The 21,237-nt window shown below is 30.9% G+C and overlaps 1 long non-coding RNA gene across 1 annotated transcript in view; it reads left to right on the top strand.

The window, feature by feature from the left end:
* Positions 1-20,389, top strand: part of LOC129011663 (uncharacterized) — a 114,358-nt gene extending 93,969 nt beyond the window's left edge. The window contains exons 3-4 of the long non-coding RNA XR_008493390.2: positions 9,653-9,714; positions 19,637-20,389. This is a non-coding gene — a long non-coding RNA (uncharacterized LOC129011663). The remainder of the gene's footprint in view (positions 1-9,652; positions 9,715-19,636) is intronic.
* Positions 20,390-21,237: the final 848 nt, after the last annotated feature.

Here is a 21,237-nt window from a genome sequence, read left to right on the forward strand (position 1 = left end):
ATAGGAGCTCTTTTAGTAGATTAACAGAAGGAGAGACAGATCACAATGGTCTGTGGAATATGCGAAAGTGAGGACGATGAAGGAAAGTTAGTATTGAGGATTTTTTTACGGTAAATGGATAAAGAAAGCTACAGTTTGTCTGATCATTTTAAAAATACACTTTATTACAAAAGGAGTTTCATGTAACTTTGGAATTCTTAATTTCTGTGTATTATTTCTATCAAATTAAATACAGGAAACTTCAAAGAACCTACAAATTTCCTATACTGTGCTGAAATTAATGGAGTGATTTGACTATGAAGTACAGTCTAGCAATCCAGCATAGTACAAAAAACATGTGATCTCAAATAAAGACCTGGATTTCAGGGCTGATTTTGGCAAATAGTATTGCATGGGAGTGTTAAACTTCTTTGACCTTTAGTATTCTTAACATAGAGTTAGGATACTAGTAATATCTACCTGAAAAGTCTATTACAAATATTAAATTCATGAATACATATTTTTTAAAAAGGCATTTAAACATACACAGGGTGGTTCCTGTTATGATTATCAATGGTAGGTTTTACAGAGGGAAATTGGTAACTCTGATTTTAAAGAGTGACACTTTTGCTCCCTATGATTTCAGGCAAGTCATACTTTTTAAATCTAAAAAATACTATCTGTGAGGAGGTTTTAAAAACATAAACATCAATCGACCTAAAAGTTTAAACCTTTTCCCCATCTTTGAGCATTATTATTTCTAAGTTTTGTAAGTGATTTTTATTTTGAAGTAGATCTTGTACAGAAAAGTGTTTACAAACTGTGAAACACTATGTACCTGTGAAGTTTTATGTATTTTTCATGTTTTCATTGCAATGATATTTTATTTAATTAGATTTCACCTGTAACTACTACTCATTATAGCATATATATATATGTCTTCTGATTACACATATATGTCTTCTGATTCCAAAGAAATACTTTCAATAGTTTTGAAATAGCCTTGGTTGCAAATAGAGCACCTTTGATTTTCTTCATAAAATCATCTTTCATAACCTTTGGATTGAACACCTTATATCACTTTCATGTTGCTCTTTGAAACTCTATTTCTGATCCCTTAACATCAAATACAGAAAGAAACATACTAGAGCACCATCACAGTACAGCCCTTTGGAGATTCCAGAATAAGGCCCATGGCACAGTATGTTAACCCATCACCCATTCGGTTACTTTAGCTTATTTGACCCCTGCTTGACAAGAAGAGGTCAGATTCATATTGTTAATATTCTTAAGCATGTGTATCTCTGACACCTTCCATTTCCCTTTAAGACCAGAATAGAGTTCAAATGCACTCACCTTTTCAATAAAGCATCACTAGTATTGTCTGCATATACACTTGGTATTCAGAAGATGCAGATCTTTTTGAAGTAAAATCAAGAAAATACTTCTTGTATATATTTTGCCAAAGATTTAAAATGCTTTGTGCAATAAGTTGCTCTTATTAAAAGTTTGGTTGAAAAAAAATGAATGCTCCAGAAGATATATCTTAACCTAAAGAATATAAAAAGTAACAGCTATGCAAACAATTTTGGTAGATAATAGTTTTATCTACCAAATAGTTTTATCATCAGATGTTCAAAGCTAAATTTTGGATTTTATCATTAATAAAATGAGTCCTCTATAGGACTTCTTCCTCCTCTTATGTCTTTAGTATTTAATTTTTGGCAATACATTATGGATGGATTAGTATACATTTATAAAAGCATGGAATTTTACATTGTAGAACTCTGAATTTGAATGCGAGTGGTCTTTGACACTTTACAATTGAACAAGTTACTTAACCAAGTGTGCTCCATTTCTTTTTTCTATGAAATGGAAGAACGTATATATCACAGAGTTTTCTCTTCCTTGTTTTATTCCATTTTGCTAATTAAATAAAAAACTGCGTATACATTGCCTGATACAAAATAGAGCTTCAATCAACAATTGGCTTCTTTTTAGTATGTTTGGTGGTTTTACATAATTGTTAATATAAATTGCCTAAAATAATTTTATATGAGCATGTATGATATTAACAAATGTGTACTTGATATCAAAATATGCTCAATAACAAGATGAAGGAGAAGAATAAGGGGAAAATTGGCCATGATAACAAACATACTCTCTCATAACTAAACTACTACACAAGCATTGCTATTCTATTATTTTGCTTTTTATTGTTGTTAACTTGATCTTTATCAGTTTTAATTCTATTTTGGGTGACTTTCTATAGGTAAGGATGTAGTGATAACAAATCATAATACATTTGAAATACAATCAGGAACTGCAATAATAATGTTTTGGTTAATGACAGACCTCATATACAATGGTGATCCCATAATATTTTAGTGAAGCTGAAAAATTCCTGTTGCCTAGTGATATCTTGATGATTCTGACCCTGTGTAGGCCTAGGCTAATATGTGTGTTTGTGTCTTCATTTTTAACAAAAATTTAAAAATGTAAAACAAAGAAAAAAACAACAAGAAAAGAAGCTTATAGGATAAGAATATAGAGAAAATAGTTTGGTACATCTGTAAATGTGTTTTTGTTTTAAGCTAAATGTTATTACAGAAGTGCAAAAAATTTTAAATAGGAAAAAGTTTATAAAGTGGAAAACTTACAGTAAGCTAAGATTAATTATTAAAAAATAAATAACTTGAAAAATGTCTTATGAATTTAGCATAGTCTAAGTGTACAGTCTTTATAAAGAATACGGTAATGTACAGTAATGCCCTAGGCCTTCACATTCACTCACTCACTGACTTACCCAGAACAACTGCCAATGTTGCAACCTTCATTCAGTAAGTGTCCTATTTAGATGTGCCAATTTTTATCTTCTATGCCGTAATTTACTGTCACTTTTCTATCTTTAGATATATTTATGCACACAAGTACTTAAAATTGTGTTACAATTGCCTACAGTATTCAGTACAGTAACATGCTATATGGGTATGTAGCCTAGGAGCAATAGGTTATACCATGTAGCCAGGGTGTGTAGTAGGTTACACCACTTAAGTTTGAGTAAGTACACTCTATGATGTTCACACAAGAACAAATTTGCCTATTGATGTATTTCTCAGAACATATCCCTGTTAAGTGGCGCATGACTGTGATAAATATCAATACTGTGAAATGCTTTGAGAATGTATAGTTATTTCATTGTTATTTATGAAAGTATTTCATTGTTTTTTATGAACATATTTTTCACTGAGAATGATTGCCAACTAAACAAGGTTTCATTGGAGTTTGTCTATTGACAAGGTGTTACTGGAGTTTGTCTATTAACAAGGTGTTATTGGAGTTTGTCTATTGACAAGGTTTTATTGCAGTTTTTATATTATCAACATTATCTAGCTTTGCAAACCATAGTGTTCAAAAACCTTAATTCAATGTGTTTGTCATCACATACATTTGATACCAAGAAGTCATTTCTTTAAATGAAAGAGTTTAGAAGCTCAGGTTATCTCAGAAGTTGAAAGATATACATAGAGGCAAGGATACTAGATTCTGAAACTCAGCTTCTAAATGTTCATCACTACCTCAAATAACATGTGTTATAGGGAATACCAAATTTTGATCAAATAAAATAATTGTTCCCAAAATAAAATATGAAAAAAGTTCACTATCAAACAACTTGTGAATAAAATATGTACTGTGATGATCATTAAAATCAATACATTATATCACAATTTGTATTATACAAAGGTAAGAAAAATCTAGTAAAATCTTCAAAAGTATCTAAAGATTAATTATGGTTAACTATTACATACTCCATTCAATAAGTATTGGTGTTGTTCAGTTTGTACCAGATATTGTTGAGGTTCTGAAGATCTAGCAAATCTGGTAGACCTATAGAATTAAACTGTTAACCAATGTCCTGAGTAACGCTGAAATAAATGAGAAATTGAAAAGCATGCAGGTTTTGAAGAAATTTTCCCAGTGTAAACTCAACTTATTTTTCCAAGTACGATTCTTTATATTTTGTGATTTTGTAGTTTTGCTAAGATTATTAAGAATTCAGTAATCAAAATATTTACACATTCTGCACTGACCAAGTGTCTTCTTATGTTGATTTTAGTTTCAGCAGTATGTATGCACATTTAGTATAAGCTGCTATGAGAACGATTTTTGAATGATCACCATTTTCTTTTAATTTTGGCAGTTAGTTCTATGATATCTATAACTCAGAAATGTAAGTTCAACCTCACACATAACCAGAAACCTAACTAAAATATAAATTATCGGGTAAAATTCCTATTTTACTAACAAAAATTAAATGATCTTTTGTTACACACACACACACAACACGTAAACTAAACTATTTATAGAGGACTATAAGTAACACATTGCATGGCCTCATTTCTCTAATGTGACATGTACTGGAGTTCTATTTGAGAAGCTTTATTACTACTGGCTGTCTTCCAGATATATGTCTATTCTTGGTTTTATTTGGAGATTTATTTATATGCTACTTTGGAGCTTTTTCTAAAGTGCATAGCTAAGAGATGTGAATTTTTCCATTTTTTAAAATATATTAGGATATCATCTAGTTATAAACTTGTCATTGGCTACTAAGTTTATAACATGGTTTTTCTTACAGAAAAAAATATAGACTTCCATTCTTTCTTTCACAATTAATTTATGTTGCAGTAAATAGGTTAGTAAGGTCTAGAAAAGATTTTAGAAAGGCAAGGGAGAACAAGTACTGAACAGATAAAAAGTTCTCCCTGTAGAGAAGGATTTGTAGAAATAACCCTGTGTGGTCACTGGATGGCTGTATAAATTGTCATGTTGTGCAGCCCTCTCTCTCTCTCACTCTATCTCTTTCTCTCATAAAATGGAGCTTTTGTGTCTTTTAAATACACACACACACACGCACAGACACATAGATGCTCAAAAGGAAATTTGAAGTGTTATAATATTTAATCTTGAAAGTAGAAATTTTCAGCTACCTGTTTCTCAAATAATTTTCCCAACATTTCTCTTATTTGGATGATTTTTGTCACTAGTATATTTAAAAGAAAAATTATATTTTAAAAGACCTTCATATACAGTACATTTTTCAGTTGTATAGTGATGTTACTTTAAAGTATATCTTTAATATGTAACTATCTTTTAAAATTATTTGGCTTTACCTAACAAATTTTCTCCAAACAAATTTACTGGCATCTTGTCATTTGGTGTTGACATTGTAGCTATACTCTTGATGTCCCCAGTGACTTTCATTGATTTAGTTCACTTTTCTGTTTGGAATGTAGCATCTTACAGCCTTGCATTGACATCTTCTGGGGAATTTTGTGATGGCAGAAAGTCCTACTAATGTGAATAGTATAGATGCATACTTATTTTCTATTGTTTATATACTATCTCTTAGCTTACTCAATGACGTTATTTAACATATGTCTCGGAGGTGTGTATAATATATAATTTAAAAAATAATATTAAGCTTTCATTGATCTATGCAGCTGAGTAGAGGCAATATATCTAGATAAATTGTACTTTGGGATCCCAAAATTATTATAATTTTGAACAGAAAACGAAAATTTTTATTTCATGAGTTATCTCTAAAAGTCTTCAAGATAATTTTAGCAGTACTACTCTGTGTGTATGTTTATTGCTTTTCTTTTTAAACAGTAGTTACACATTAATATATATTTCCTTAGTACTTTTGAATTCTTCATGCATGAAACACAACATTTAAAATGGGAAATTTTCTATAGAATATAATTCACTAAAAATGTTTTACTATCATATTTGTCTTAAAAATATGTATTAATGATATAATTTAAAGAGCAGCTAATATATCAAAATTGCAATGTTGTCAGCCTGTTTGCAGGCACAGATTTTAAGTTCTTTACTCAGTCCTAGCAATAGAACTTCAGTAAAATGTCTGTCTTATCATAGCTGCCTATGGAATAAGACACGTAATGGGATATTTTGTGACTATAAAATATATTCAAACTAACTGAACATATCTATATAAAACTTTTAATCTTGATCTTACTAGAAATATTTTCCACTAAACTAGCTATTTTTATGAAAGTACTAAATACACTGTCTTCCTGAAATAATAATTTCAAGAAATATCTATTTCCATAAATCTTCTTTAAAAATTTCTTTTAAAATATTGAATACGCTTAAATTAAAATAAATTGTTTAAATGATTAAATATAAACAATAGTAATAAACATTCCATACAGATTTTCAGAAAATTATATTTCAATGAAGACATGCTCACCTTATACATTTACTTAAGCTCACTTAATCTGTCATAAACATATGATTATGAGATACTGTCACAAAGTATCTCATCAAATCTTCAATAAAACATAAGGTTATTTTGTGTGGCAAAGGCTTCTTTTTTAAAAAATATACACTATTACACTTCTTAAGGCGAAAGTATGAATTCGTTCTTTTTTGAATGTCTTCTGCCAATAGACATTTCTCTGACAGTTTATTGGTCATCATCTCTAGCACATTTCACCAATTCAAGGTGCTAATTAGGGGATGCTTATTCTATGAGCAAACCACATTTTTGCTTTCAATTTAAATTAAAACATGTTTCCAGAATAGTTTTGTAGGCATTATTGTATATCTGACTAATATGAGTTATTGTTAACTACATTATAAATCTTATTTATAGCCATATCCTTGGTAAAATAGTATTTGATTCCATGTAATAATGCAATTTACAAATATAAACAGAGGTAAATAATTACACTATTATACAGTAAGTAAATTACATCCAGGTCATAAAATTGTCATTAACTACATATACCTTTTCCATGAATGACAATATAGTTTTTCTTGGTATTTAATGTATATAATAGGAAAATCTTCATCTCTTAGTTACCAAATACAAAAGGTATATTTTCTATCTATAAGCAAGTGGGATTTAATAAAGTGCATTAAAACAAACTGACAATAAAAAGCAGAATATAGTGGGACAATACAGTGGTCCTGGGAAGCTGTTACGTTGCAATTGGAAAAAATAAGTTGATATTATTAGAGAAAAAATGCAATGGGAAAGATGGGCTTCCATAAGACTTTAAATGCATTAGAGGAAAAGAACAGTAAGAAAAAAATGATCATGTGGCAAGAATTGCATGTTTCTTATCCAATGGGAGTTAAGAAGAGAGTGAATATTTTATTTTTGCTGCAGCAGAGAGAGATGATACTAAAAAGACAGTATAATATATTATAAACTGTTGATTAATCTTCCAATGCCAAGATATGGTACTTGGCTATTTTTTTGCCTGCAGGAAAAGTAAACTCTTTAGAATTAGCTTTCCTTTGTTTCATTTTTTTCTGCTTTATTATTTTATTGATTATTATTTTTACTAATTATACTCCTTATCTGGTCTCTTCAAAATCAAGTTGGAGCTTTAGATATGAGTCTATCATTCAGGAAAAGAAGCTGGCAAAAAAAAAACAATAAAGGAAGAAACACATGATGGGAGTCTGAACATTAAAACTCTCTTGATAGATTATAAATAGAAATATAGACAGATGATAGATAGATAGTAGATGGACATACTGACATATATATGAGCATAATAAAGTGTGATTATAATAAGTAGTTTGGAAAGAAGAAATTTACGTTTAATGCATTTCTGCTTTTAATGTCTTATCCTGGTAATGAAGCTTTATATTCATTAACTGATTTCATTATTATATTAATTTAGCAAATGTTTGCATTTCATAGATAAGTATATTAAATCTCAAAAAATTTGAATGACTTGTCCAAGATAGCATAAGTTAGTAAAAGCATACCAAAGGCTTTTCAAAGGATTCAACACTGGAAACATTGAGCCCAACAAATTCTGATTCTATGTTTGTGTAAAGAATGATTGGATTCACATATTAAGTATTTAGAGAATCAAGTTGTTAAAATGTCATAAGGCTACCGATAAATTATTATTATTAAACCTGAACAACTGTTTATGTGATAAATACTGTCTTAATTAGGATTATTTTTTTAAATCTCAAATAGATACAAAGGTAGGAATTCCTTTAGGATTAATGATTTTTATTTCAAATTGAAATGAAATGAAATAAATTCTGATTCAAATTTTGCTTGAGGTTATTTATATTGTATATAGTCTTATTTCCCCAAGGTATTAGAATTAGAACACATTAAAATATTAGTAAATTTTATGGCCATAATTTTAATTACCAATAACTTCACAATGGTAAATCATTTAAAGCCTTGAGAAATTTACGTCAGCATACCGTTATTCCTAATTTCCAAAATAAAATGAGTTATATCACTTATTTATCATATAAATGTTAATAAAATTAGTCTCTTTTTCTACCAAATTTTTATATCTTGAGATTTGCTGATTATAAAATTAAGGAGAGTGCTTCAGTAGAGGCTCAAATGAACTCTAAAACATTTAATCTATCAGTGCCAAAAATTATTTAGGAAAACTGAAAAGAAATGCAGTTATTGTTTATATTTTCTCAATTTCCTATAGTAAGCATTTGCTATTTTTAATAACAAAGATAATCAGCTAAACTTGAAAAGATTTAATTCTGTTATGTGAGAAATAGCAAATAATATTATTTTATAATTAAATGAGAAGATGTAGGTAAGTCTAAGATGAACTGTAACTGAAAGATGAAAGATTTTTAACATATCGGTTTAGGAAATAATAAATCATATTTTAATTCCTGTTTCTGTATATATTCTGTACTCTGTTCCTCCTGTCTGAAATATATTTCTTCTTTATTTCTGCTCAGACTTGGACTTTTTCCATGCCATGCCGATCTTCTCCTCCCCTGAGACATGGCCTCAATTGATTTTACTCCTTTCTAACAAAAACTCATCTCTCCTTTGAAAATGAGAAATTTTATCATTAATGACAACATGAATGGAATGTGAGGACATCTTGCTAAGTAAAATAAGCCAGACACAGAAAGACAAATATTGCATGATCTTCCCTTATATGTGGAATCTAAAATGGTTTATCTCTTGGAAAGGGAGTAGAAAGACAGTCTGGGTTGGGGAAGAGGGCCTGGAAAGTGGTGGGGATAGGGATGATGTTAATCACAAGGTACATAGTTTCATTTAGACTGAAAAAATAAGTTTTAGTGATCTATTGCACTGCATGGTGACCACAGTTAATAATAATGTATTATATCTTTCAAACTTGTTAAAATAATATTTTTAATGATGTCACTATAAAAATAGTTAAGTTGATGAGGTGATGGATATGGTAATTAGCTTGATTGAATATATTATATTTTATTTATATATATATATCAAAACATGACATTTTACCCCACAAGTATAAACAAATTAAATTAAAATGATTCATCACAAGTTTCACGTGCAAAGTCTATGCTCAAATTTTACTTTCAAAACTATGTTTCTCTTTGCTTAGAAATCTGGTGGTTTCTATAGTGGTTTCTAAAGCAAAAAACACAGAAACAAAATACAAAATGTTAGAGATAAGTGTGCATGGGCATTGCTTGAAAGAGAATAAACTGATATACCAGCTAGTATAGTCAAGTGGCAGAAAAGAAAATGACATTCTAAAACAAGTGGTCTATATATTTAAGTCTTTCTATTACTTACTAACTCATAAATACAGGATCATTTTAATGTTGATATATTTATTAATTCATACAGATTCACAGTTTCTGAAAGGACCATGGACTAATTGGATCACAAGCAAACTGAAACATTACAGGGTAAATATTATTGTGATTAGGATTATACAAAAACACCATGATGCCTCTCCCAACTTAGGGAAATCAGTGAAAGTTTTCTTGAAGAAAAGTGTTATGAACCATTAGAATATTTGGGTAAGAGGACCAGACTGCCAGTACAGCCAGCTGCTGTAATATGAAGGTGTTTCTTATGTGGTTTACTGATTTTCTCTTTTAAAAGTGGATAATGATCTGGAGATATTTTTAAACAAATAAATTGAATGCTAGGTTTTAAAGAGCTCTCTGGCAGCACTATAGAGATTGGATTGAGTTTGGAGGTACATTAGATTCACGAAGTCTAATTAAATGGCTCTGGCCATAATCCAGGGTTGATATGAAAAAAGCTCTTAACAAAAGAATTGGGGGTGGAGGTAATAAGAAATATGAAGTAGTTTTGAGAGGTATTTAATATATTGATGTGACCAAGTCGAATGACTTGTTAAGATATCATAAATGAGAATATAAGAAGAATCTAAGCATTTTTTACACCATAAAATACAAACCAAATAATAATATTTCAAAACATTTTGGAATATACAGATAAACTTACATTTAATGACAGATAATCATCTGACAAAAGGGCAGAGATGAACAATATCAATCTATACCTGCAACCAATTTGTGACACACTATAATGGAAACCTCTCTAGATTACTTCTAGGCTTCTGCTTATGTAAGTAAGTGGATTAAAGATAGTACATTCAAGTGCATGTTTCGAGGACAGTAACATCTAATGAGTAAAGTTTTGGACAAGTTAAATAAATCAAAGTACAGATATCCTGCATGTGATTACAAGTTTTGTTCTACATTTCAGAAGACAGCAGTAGGAGAAGAGAGAGATTTGAGGGTATCAACATTTAGGCACTGGCAAAAAGCCATGAGTCTTCTTAAGATAACAAAGGAAATAAGTGAGTTGAGTAGGTCAGTGAAAGAACCTAGAAAGCACTAAAGTTTCAGTGGTCAAATTGAGATGAGGATCTAAGAAAGAACACAATCAATAAACATACAAAGAAGTTAGAGGAGACCAGACATTTTATTAGAGAAATTAGATAAAACATGGATGGTCACCAATAGTAAATGCTTCAGAAAAATGAGGTAATACAGAGCAACAACAATAACTACCACCACCACAACAACTATTGAAATCGGAAACTGAAAAGTCCTTGGTAACACTGGGAAGAACAGTGCTAGCTGGGTAACAGGCAAGGTACTAAAAAATTAAATAAATATAAGATTGAAGATTATAGACCATAGGCTACTCTTTTAAGAACTTGTACGATTTGGAAGAAAAGACAAATACTTCAGTAGCTACACAAGATGCATTATGGTAAGATGACAGTACTTATATTTATATCTAAGTTCTACTGTATTTAAAAAAGGGAGGTGTGGGGAAGAATAATTAGACAGGGAAAAAAATGACAATGAAGCTGAAGGCAAGACAACTGATGGAATAAGACTCCCATTGGGAAGAAGGTATGTGTTTCAGATTTTTTTAAATGGAGAAATTATACTTCAGAATAACAAAAACACCTTCATTTCAGATAGAAGGTTAAGGGGAAAGTGGCATTACAATGCAGCTGATTTTCTAGTTTGAAAGGGTAAAATATTGGTGGAGTCTATATCTCATTAAAGCTATTTAATTGTAAATAAGGATATCTGCTGTGTAAAATGTAGTCTGTGAAGTGCAGGCTTTGAGAATCAAGGAGGGTTTTGATTAAAGGATATTGAAGAATTGCTGTATAAAATTGAAATTTTTTGTGAATTTAGAGCTCATTGTCACGTGGTTTTGTCTCATTCAATTCAGAAGTAAGATTGGGAAAAGCAATATGTTGATTAAAACAATATGCAGGCTTAGGGAGTTGAGGCAGACAACCAAGGAATAAAGTGTTAATATTTGGGCGACAGAATACTGTAAATAATAAATAAAAAAATTACTACTAGGAAGAGATTGTTTAGAATAAATATAATGAAAAATATGTTCTGAAAATTATAAATCCCTAGGTACATATTCAGAAATATTATCAAAAGATAAATTAATGCTTAGCTATAATACGTTAATATAATTAGCAGTTTAACACTAGTGCTACTATAATGAAAAGGACCACTTACATAAGGATCCTAATTCACACAAAATTCCAAATTCATTTAAAATACAATTTAAAATAATTATCCATGAATCATATTTAGTATTTAATTTCATTATCTTAAGGAATACATACTATATTATTTCCAGAAAAGACACAGAAAATAAGTGAAAACATAATTTCTTTGGCAATCCTCTGAGAAACTGCAATAAAAAGAAGAACTGCATTGTCTAATCAGACTCACTCAGAGCTTGAGGTTTATGAAAAATCTGAGCCATAGAAATGATTACAATGTACAAGCAAAGCAGTGAAGTCCAGGGACTGCCACTGCAGTTGTCTTGTTTGTTGTTGTTGTTTGTTTTGAGGCTTTTTTTTTTTTTTTGCTACATAAGAGTAGAAAAGAATAGCATATCAAGTCTCTAAACAATGTTCGCAGCTACATTGATTAAAATAAAAATTGAGTTGTTTTAGTTGTAATACATCTCCATTTTATACTCTGATATTTACATAACATACAGGACCTTTACCAGGGAGCCATGCTCTTAAATCACTATGCTCTACATGTGCTTATACTAAGCAATTAAAACAGGTACAACATGTGAAGAACATTTTATAGAGAAGGGCTTTTTCACCAGCAAATACCAGTAACATGTTTGCAAGAGGTTTGTCATTACACTATTTATGAGTATATTTGACCAGGCTATCTTCTTTGTTTCGTGGGGACACCCCTCCACTGAATTGAGGGAATCATCTGTAGGCCTACTGCTAACCATTTTCTTCCAGAAACATACATTTATATTTGACAACTGGTGATCCTTTAATATTCATTTAAATTTTAAGTTTCTCATCAATGAAATTACAAAAGATGAAAGACATTAGTATTTTCCCTGTGCCTCTGAGCCAAACAATATCAAGCAGCTTCTAGCTGCTTTCTGCATAATTGCAAATATAATGTCAGTACGGTTAAGCATCCAAGGTAAATAAAGTATTACATAATGTCAAGAGCTACCTTATTGATAGTTTGGTCACTGTGACCTCTGAGACCCCTCTGAAAATATCTGTACTTAGAGAAGAATACTGTGTTTCCTATTTATTGCATGTCTATGCTATATAATCTCACTCTCCCTCTAAGAAACCAAATTAGGAGCTAGAGATATGTAACTAGACATACCTAATAAAGGAATACAATTGGCCAACATAAGGTATTTCATCAGCAAACACAGTTCACTAATTTTTCAACCAGAGTTGTTAAATAATATCCAAAGCATTCTATGATGTTACAAAAGTCCAAAATACTCATTTATAAGAAAGTGCATTTGTACAAAATATAAATAGGAAAGCAAGGTGGTCTTTTCTTACAGAATCCTACAGTAAGATCAAAGAACCTTACTGAACAGACATTTAAATAGATCACTGAGAGGTAACATTTGAATTGGTTTTAATTTTATTTGAGAAAATTCTACCAAAATCTATAAACCAGCCAATAAAATGTCATGATTAACTGCTGCCAAAAGGTCCAACAAAATCATGAAAGACAACATCCCTTGTTGCAATCAAAAGGTCGTTATTTTCTTTCAATACAGCAGTCTCAGCACTATGATGAGGATGAAATCCTGATTAAAATTGCTCAAATGAGTCAAATTGCACCATGTGTTAATGTAATTGATTACAACCTCCAACACTTTAAGCAAAGCCTAAATTAAAAAATGAATGATGGTGTTGCACTTTATCCACCAGTAATGAAGCTTTCTTCAGCACTTCTGGCTCAGTATAAATTCACGGTCATTTGAAGAGCTGACTCAGAGCCAAGAAGGAGAAAAAATACTATTTTAATGTCCATCAATGACATTATGAGAATCAACATCCAGGTACAAAACAGAGGACTGAGTCTTGCTGAGAATCCATCTCTTACTCCGAGAACCAGAATTACTAATCCTGAACTGTTGAAAAAGAATATCTACTTTGTTCTCTGAATAATTACTACCATAAACTGAATGATCATATTCCCATATTGTGCTCCTCACAAAGTTTTGCTACTGAACAATGCAAAAAAGACATATTCTTAGATCTTGATAGTTCTCCCTCATTTTGGTGCCTCTCACAGATTAAGAGAGACAGGAACTGTGTCATTGACCTCCAGGTCATTAGTGCTACAGCTGTACCCTAAGACCATCCCAAGGTAGACTAGAGATAGGAGGCAGAGACAAATCAGAAAAAAATGATTTACGGATTGCAGATATTTTAGCAAACAACCTTGGCTCATAACTTATGCATGTAATCTATGAGGAAAAATTGACATTAAAATTTAAAATGTTGCTATGTGATAGTAATAACAGTAATAGATAACATTCAGGGAGTGATTATTTTTTCCAGGAAATATTATAGGCAATGTATCTACATATGAACAAAATTCATGTTTGTATTAGCTTCATAAAAATATCTCCTAATCTATAAAATAATCCCTATTTTGCAGATTAGGAAACTAAGACAAAGAGAAGAAATTCTGCCAATTCATTCTTATATAAGTACAAAAGTTTGAAATTGAATTCAAACATCTTGCTTCAAGAGCCTGCACCACTGTCTCATAGCATCGCTATGCCATCTTATCCCATGTTATCTAATGCTTATGTGGCTAATGACACTAGACAAAGCAACTCAATTCTCATGCTGCATTCCACTACTTTTTACACTGGTATTTCCTTTAGTATGCTGCAAACAGCCATACATATATCCATATTTATATACACACATAAAATGTCATAAGAATCCTAAAGGGTATGTATCCCTAAGCACTGTTTTATATGTACATATGTATTATGCACATATGTATCAAATGATTTAACTCATAACTGGATAAACACTCAAAAACTTTTATAAGACAAAAATTATAGGACAAAGTATATATTGTCTTTGGCTTAAGTTGCCTATCACTAATTATTTGGATTAAAAGCATTTCTCAATAGCATTGAGTGGCAATGACAAAAAGGATTTTCTCTGTGGTAATACTTTCACCATAATAAACTATCTTAGCAGAACGGCATTATCACAGTCAAAATATTGTTGTAGTCTATACATTCTTTCTTGCAGACACACGTATTAATTTTTTAATCCTGAATATGACAAGAAAAAAACTATAACATATTTTGAACTGAAATAACAATGATAGAATCATTTCACACAAAATCATCTCTAAGTTTCATTAAGTACATCAGCTGTCTCATCAACTGATTTTTGAAGTGGCAGAATGACCTAGCAAATCACATCTAATGACAAAGAAAGTAAATGTAATTGAAATCCAACCTAGGGCAAAAGCTAATAACTGACAAATGAAGAGAAGGCATTAAAGTTATGTTAAAAGGTGAATTAATAACCTTGAATGAAATAATAACACTCTAATGACTAAATTTCACCGACAGCTTTCCAGATTCTGAAGTCAATCAGTCGTCCTTTTAAATCAGGTGTCCAACTATCCCAAGATTGATTAAGAAATGCTGGCTTCCATTTTTTCAAAGCAATTTCAAATCCTTCCATCAGTAGTTATTTTACTTTTAACATCTTTCCCAAATTGATTGCAGATTCTGTTCCTGATTTTTGTTCATGTTTCATGGCTCTGATTTCTCATTTAGTCACATCATGGGTCGTAAAACTGTGCTACATTCAAAAGACCACTGAACTTAGCAGAGTATTTAATGGACATTGAATCAGAAGAACTGTGGTTGAATTTCCATTTACCACTTACTGAATGAGTAGTGTTAAAATTAACCTTTTGAATATCTGCTTTCTCCACTGTACAGGGAATTTTAAAATAACAAAATCTGCAGATACCTTATTTTTAAAAAAGCAAATGTGTTAAAATGTGGATGATCCTTTCAGTTGGACAAATGTAAAATATTATTTTCAGTGGTAACTGACATTTTAGCAATACCCAAGGGCACAATTAGAAGAATGAAAAGTAGGAGCATTTACCATTGATTTTGAGAGGTATAAGATATTACAATTCGATTCAACTTTTTATTTTATAAAAATGAAGAACTCATTGCCAAAGAGATAAATGTATCCAAGTTCTCAAAAATAGAAATTTGGGGTAAAGTTTCTTGAATCTGGTCTGTCTTTTGTTTTCAAAAATAAATCATTCAGGATTTACTAAGCAGATACGTTCTGAAAATGTGCTGACAGGAAGGAAGGAGATGAGATCTGTTTCCAAATGGGCACAATACTATTTTAGAAAATCTTGCCAAATATGAAATACCAAATAAAGAGACTAGAGTCGTTTTCTAGTTTTGCCTTTGAATTTGTAAATATGGAGAAGGAGCCAATTCATTTTACTCCATTTTCTTTGTTTGTAAAATGAATAGGACACAGTCATCTATAATGTCCTTCAGCTCAGTGAGTCAGCTTCAGAGCCTTCCCCACTGCTTATAGTAAGCAAACTTAAGAATTTGACCTTATATTAAAGAACAAGTAGTTTATTCCTGTTTCAACCAGGTACTCTCTTGACCTTTGAATGATTACGTGATTTAAATATTCTGTCCTCCAAAATGGAGTTACAAATGTGCCCATTTTGCAGAGTTGCTCTGAGGATTAATGACTCACTTTGCACATACAAAGCACTCAGTCAATATATGCGTTTATAATTTATTATAATGATTGTTTTCATTAGCTGATGTGGAAACAAGACCACTCATTAACTCATAATAATCAACTCCTATAAAGTATCTTTAATCACTCTCCTAAAAAGAGTTATGTTACAATTATGTCGAATTACCTTGTTTGTTTGCTTTATGAATTTTCTTACTTCTCCTTTACTTGGCCTTGAATAAGTCCAGCCTCTTACAAGGTCACACTAGAACATATCTTTCTTTATGAAGCCCTTTCTATCCTTCTCTAAGCTAAATTAACTATCCATTTCTTGCAGTAGCATTCTGTATACACTTCCACAGTGCTACTTAAATTATATTACCATGAATTATACTTGTGTCTGTGTCTCCTACAAGAATGACTCTTCAGGGAGCAAAACCTGGGACTTATTTACCTGGAGAGTTTGGAGGCCCACAAGAATTACTGGCAAAACAAAGGTTCTTTGTACACATTTGCTAACTTTATGAAGTATTAGTGTATCAGAATGTAACATTAAAATGTATTACATTCTCCCAGGTTACTTTAGCAAAACCCATCTAATCAACCTATAGGGATATTAATGTGTTAATAATCTAGATAATTGCTTTGGTTTTTCAGATTATAATTTATGTAAATAAAGCTGTATTGCTATATATTTTACTTTGAACATATTTATTACTTTGAAGTTCTTGTTGGAGAAACAATAAACTGTGATACCTTTGCTCTCTCTGTTCCTTCTCCCAAGAATATCCTTCTCCCAATATCTACAAGGTTCACTCTCTCATCTCCTTCAGGTTTCTGTAGGAATGTCACATTTTCACAGATCAGTCCCCTGACCTCCATTCCTTTTGAATCCATTTTTCCATTTGTATGATCTTCCTCTCTTATACCCACATTACATTTTAAGTGTTATATACCTTGTTCATTTTCTTTATTTGTCTTGCCCCAGTTAAATCTTTCTGAAAGCTAGGGCTTTCATATATTTTGTTCATAGCTATATTATCTTTGCCAGAAGGTGGTCTGTCACACATAGGCACACAAAAATATTTGTTAAATACATGAATACATGAATAAATACTAAGATAGAGTAAGGGGAATGGAGGACAATGGTATTTAAAAAAACACAAAACGTCAAATAGTTTAACATAACAGCACCATAGATTTATCGAGAAGAATGGTTAAAGAAAAACTTTCTTTAAGATTTATTATTATGACATTGTGAGATGTCTTGTTTTCATGCTAGCTAATAATTGCAATTACAAAATTAATCATTGCAGCCAGCATACACCATGGGTAATTATGTGTATTGTGAAGTATATCAAAATGAAGAGTGACTCCTTTGTGAATTTGTATACCTTCTAAAATCATATGTATTGAATGTGTGCAAATATCTCTTCATTATTATATATCTACCAGTTGATTTCTGGGTACCCTGCAAGCCCAAATGTTTTTAGTATCTATTTCTCCTCTGTATAGCAGTTTCCATGAAGATCATGAACATGTGTCTGCCAGTACTAGCAGAGTCCCATCAGCACAGGTTGTAAATATATGAATGATAACAGCAATAATATTATTAATAATAATATTAAAACAATAATACTAATGGAGAGTAGCAATGGCAAGAAGCATTTATTTTTTAGATGGTGTACCAGTACAATTGGTAGCAACATCTGATTGAGAAATTATGAGCCATTCCTTCTCTAAGTGAGATGTCGTGGTTTTCAGAACACCCCATGCACAGAATTTTAGTTGCATACTAGTATTACTCATCTACTGATCTGAAAGCAGCAGAAATCATGGCTAAATAAAGATACTTTGCAATTTCTAAATACGGTTCTAAGTTTCTGAACTTGTGATCCTCAGATTTATTTTTTTTTAAATCTTCGATTCAGATGGGCCTGGATTTGACATTCAAACAGAGTACAGCAAAAGTTGTTACTAAATAATCAGTTTTAAAACTTGAATATGAAAACTGCATTGGAAATTGTGTAAAAAGTTATCTAACATACTTTTGCGTTATTCTATAAGCAGTAAGGTGAGTTCTGAATAGAAAAAGATTCAGATATTAAGAAGTTTAAAGAAAAAAATGAATTAACCTAACCAGCCACATTCACATTAAGTGGATATCATGACATTTAGCAAATTAATTTTAAATTAAAAAAAAATCACATAACATATTGTAAATAAACACTGCTTTATGCTGGTTTATGTGCCATTGTTCTAATAAAATCCCTTGCCAAATAAGTTTTGCAAATAATACATGATTTAACACAGATGATACTGTAAGAGGTGATGTAAAATTGTCTGTATTCATTCAAACTAGACATAAAATATTTTTAGATCCTAATATTGCAAAGAGTTTAATGGGGAAGGAAATGAAAATATTAATAAAGAATGTATCAGTGCTGATTCAGAGAGGAGAAAGTTATCAAGAAAAAGAACAATTCAAATAAAAAGCAGTAAGAACTACATGAGTAACAGGATTTCTGGGTTTAGGGTGTTTTTTTTGTTTTTTTGTGTGTGGGTTTTTTGTAATATAATTTTTTTCTAACATCATGAGAGCAATTTGGTAGTTGGGCTTGTGTCTACTTTGTTAATGATGTTTGACTTTTAGTGTTAGAGCCCTACAGTTGATATAGGAGGATTATTTACTTTCCTTGTTTGGAATCTAAACTCTGATAAAATCTGTGGCTTAAGATATAAGAGCACTGTGTGTGTGTGTGTGTGTGTCTCTCTGTCTGTGTGTGTCTGTGTGTATGTGTATCTATATTTATTTTCTTATATTTATCACATTAATTAATATATGCCTATTATTGAGACTTGAAAGTGTTTGAAAATATCACAATCACCCAAATTCACCCCACTAATAAATTTATTTTGTGAATGAAATTACATGTCTTTTTTTCTATGCACACCAAACTGAAGGACTGCCTGAAGGACTGTGTTTTGGTCTTCACATTACTGAGTGTCAGCGATGTGCAAGACACCAAACTCAGAGCTCAGTAAGGGGCTCAGCCCATGGGGATGTTTAACAAACATTTGTAAAATTATAACTGAATGATTATTACAAGTATTTTCTATACACTCAAATATTTTTCAAAATTATGATTTTGAAAGGCTTCTTAAGGGATTGTTATCTCATTTTGTCATACTAAGCATCACTCCAATATTGTTGACTATTATTTCCAATTCCTTGCATCTAGAAATAATACTGCAAAGCCGGGCATAGTGACATGCACCTGGAGTCCCAGCTACTCGGGAGGCTGAGGCAGGAGGATTGCTTGAGCCCAGGAGTTCAAAGTTGCAGTGCACTATCATGACACCTGTGAAGAGCCACTGCACTCGCACTCTAGCCAGGGGAGCATAGTGACACTTCATCTATTACAAAAAATATTATATAAAAATTATGAAAAGAGAGAATACTGAATGAATATATAGATATATCCTTTGTAAATTTTTCTTTAGCATATCTATCTAGGTGCTGCATTATTTTACCAAATAATAGAATTCACATAAATCTGCAGAGTTTTCAAAGAGACTGTATTGAAGTTAATGCATGTGTACATTATTATTTAGTGAAAAGTTAAAAATGATGGCATAAGTTTTGTTTCACTTTCCCATGTTAATAGGAAGGTATACCCAGAGTACATTTCTTCTTAAGAAAAAAAAAGATTGAGGTCACCTTGACCAAAAATTACCTGTATACTAGTTCAAATATATTGTATATGAACTACAGTTTAAGAAATATCATCAAATATTATTAATATATTCTACTATCTAAAAATTCTGCTATAGCATTATATTTTATGGCTAAAAAAGCTTGATACTGGTTGTTACAGTAAATCTTTACTAACTTATGAAGCATCAAATTCAGATTTTTAAAAATTATGTCAAGCTCAAGCTATTTAGAATTCAGTATAATTTTATATACTACATAAAAAGAAAATAGCTTAAAATAAAGTTATATTATTTTATTGGGATGTGCTCTGGAGCCCATCCCAATAAAAATTAAATCAAAATAAATTTTTATTAATTCTTCATGGGCAAATAAGTTGTACTAATAGCCAAAAAATACCTAATTAAATATATAAAATTCTCATGCAATTCTACCTGCAATAATTACTAAAAGGTGGAAGTGGCATTTAAACTTCAAAGTAACATAATTGAATTTATGTAATAGTAATTAAAAATGTCTATTCTACTATATAGGGCTAGAGAACAGGATGCTGTTTAACTTCATTTTTCTTCCTTCTCAGAAAAACCTCAGAAAATGGAAGTTTAAAGGTATCCTGCTATTGTCAATTACTGTGGCTCATAGTTCTTTTCACAATCCCCCCACCTCCAACCACCACTTTTTTCTTTTTCATCAGGTTTTCATTCTGGGAAATTAAATGTTTCTATTGACTGGGTTATTAATGCAAGAAACCTATCCAGAACAATTATACCACTTAGTAGTTTGGGAGAATCTGTATCTAATTCAGCTTTTGAAATGTTTCACTTATACTTAATCATACATACCAGTTTGTGGGTGCATTTACATCTTATGAAAAACACATGTCAATGCAATTTTAAAGTTTCTAGAAGACAATCAAGCCACAAAACTTATTGTCAACCCAATTAGAAATATTTTTTATAAGAATACAAATGCAAGTTATGTAAGATTTCTTTAACAACTTAGCAAGAAGAAAAATGACATAAATTTTAACCATTTTTACACAGGAAAAATGATCCTACTTTTTGTGAAAATTGAGTGTTTCAAAAAACAGAATTTTACGAGTGCACGAATTTACATGTTTTCTTGGGG

Source organism: Pongo pygmaeus, chromosome 14 (assembly GCF_028885625.2).
Source record: "Pongo pygmaeus isolate AG05252 chromosome 14, NHGRI_mPonPyg2-v2.0_pri, whole genome shotgun sequence".
Classification (NCBI taxonomy): Eukaryota; Metazoa; Chordata; class Mammalia; order Primates; family Hominidae; genus Pongo; species Pongo pygmaeus.